This window comes from Aplysia californica, unplaced genomic scaffold (assembly GCF_000002075.1).
Source record: "Aplysia californica isolate F4 #8 unplaced genomic scaffold, AplCal3.0 scaffold00489, whole genome shotgun sequence".
Lineage (NCBI taxonomy): Eukaryota > Metazoa > Mollusca > Gastropoda > Aplysiida > Aplysiidae > Aplysia > Aplysia californica.
In genome coordinates, this window is record NW_004797759.1 from 93,736 (window position 1) to 95,512 (window position 1,777).

The 1,777-nt window shown below is 40.0% G+C and overlaps 1 protein-coding gene across 1 annotated transcript in view; it reads right to left on the reverse strand.

Moving 5' to 3' along the window:
• LOC101864249 (APOBEC1 complementation factor) overlaps nucleotides 1–1,777 on the reverse strand; it is a gene marked incomplete in the record, with an annotated part of 35,414 nt that overhangs the window by 12,963 nt on the left and 20,674 nt on the right.

Consider the following 1,777-nt stretch of genomic DNA (forward strand, 5'->3'; position numbering starts at 1 on the left):
CCCCACTCCGCTCTTCATTTCGCTCTAAATTAAGTCAAATAATGCGCTCCAATGTACACCGACAATACGTCACAGGGCATGTTAACCCTATCCGTAAGCCCTAGGGTCTTTTTGTACCCCCAGGGTTGTATTCTTCACATTTTAGAATACTTTTAGTATGAAGATCTCTTTAAAATTTTCAGTATTTCTAAAACAAAAATTTTCAGTATTACAACAACAAAAATTTTCAGTATTTCTTTTTTTTTTTTTAAACGTCTTGACAGACTGCTATGCAAAGCGTACGAATCGGATTAACGAGTAAATTTCCTCTTTGGAAAGTGGTGGCACAGAGTTCCCCCACGTTGTATGGATACGATATTAAAACACGACATAAATATGGGGTTAAGAGTATGGGTTTAACGCCGTTATTAACACTAAGTAATCGATTGTTTCAGAGGCCGGACCTCCTAATATAATGCCCGCCTCCGATAGAACCAAGCCAACTAGGTTGACAGCCTTGAAATCTCAAAAGAATGACCCCGAGTTCAAGATCAACCAAATTGAGATTCGAACCAAGGTCATCCGCTCCATTGTCCAGCATAGTTTCAGTGGCTAAGTAAGTAGTGAATTTAGACTCATAAGTAATGCCAAGCGTAATGCCAAGCAAGTGTCGGTGACACGAGGAACAGATGGGTGGTCTCTGGGGTGTGTCCTTGAGCAAGACACGACAACCCTAGCTCAAAATACTGGACGCTGCACAGTGGCGACCGACAGTGGCATGGCTGCAAACTGCCATGTATTTTTGTAGTATTGTGTATTTACGTATGTTTTTATGCATGTATTTTTGTATGTACATATTTATAACTATGCATTTATGTATGTATTTATGTTTGCCATGGTAAACCAAAGTGCCCTTCGGGGACAAAAAAAGGGTAATTTATTTCATTAATTTTTATTATTTTTATGAGCTGAACTAACGGAGCGCCCTGAAGAGTGCATGGTCTACAATAACAAAATTATAATACAAGTCTACAGTGGACAATGAAGTATCAAACTCTTGATAAGGAAAAAAAAAAGAGAAGCAATTTTGATAAAATATCCGTCCGTACTTAGGGCTCGGGAAAAAAACAACCCAAGGTTGACAGACAAGAAACTTGCAACAGAATCACAGGGAGGGTTAGTGTAACTGGGGTTTTCTGCACGCAACGGCGAGCCCCTATTTGCTACACTACAGAAGCCGCAAATCTGTTAAGTTATCAATCCCTTAACAGTGATTTTTCTTGTAACTGGATAATGAGAACAAAATTTACCCCCCCCCCCCGAAAAAAATTTAATGAAAACTGTAACGGGGGTACATGTGTATTACTTTAGTTTAGTTCTCGAGTTTTACGGCATTTGCAACACACATAGGTTATACAAGTGCCGAAGATTAGACAAGAAAGTAACATACCAAGTAGGAAGTTTTAAAAGTAAGGGAGATAAGGGCGACAGATGCTTGATAGATTAGAAAGAGCAAGCCACACCAGAGCAACCGCCAACCATCCACGTAACAGGTGTGGAAATCAATGGTATTGTCAATAAGGGCACAGATCTAGGCGATCATAAATAAGATTATATGACCGTCTAGGCACAGATATTTGATTGAAGGGCTCAAGGGGGTTATACATGCAAGTCCTTGTTGAGACTGCAACTGGTGGATTCACCCCACCAGAGAGAGTCGACAGTCTTCTTATACATGATACCCAAGTACATGGCCGATGAAAAAGAAACATTGCCGAAATCACTGAAAGTGGAAAAG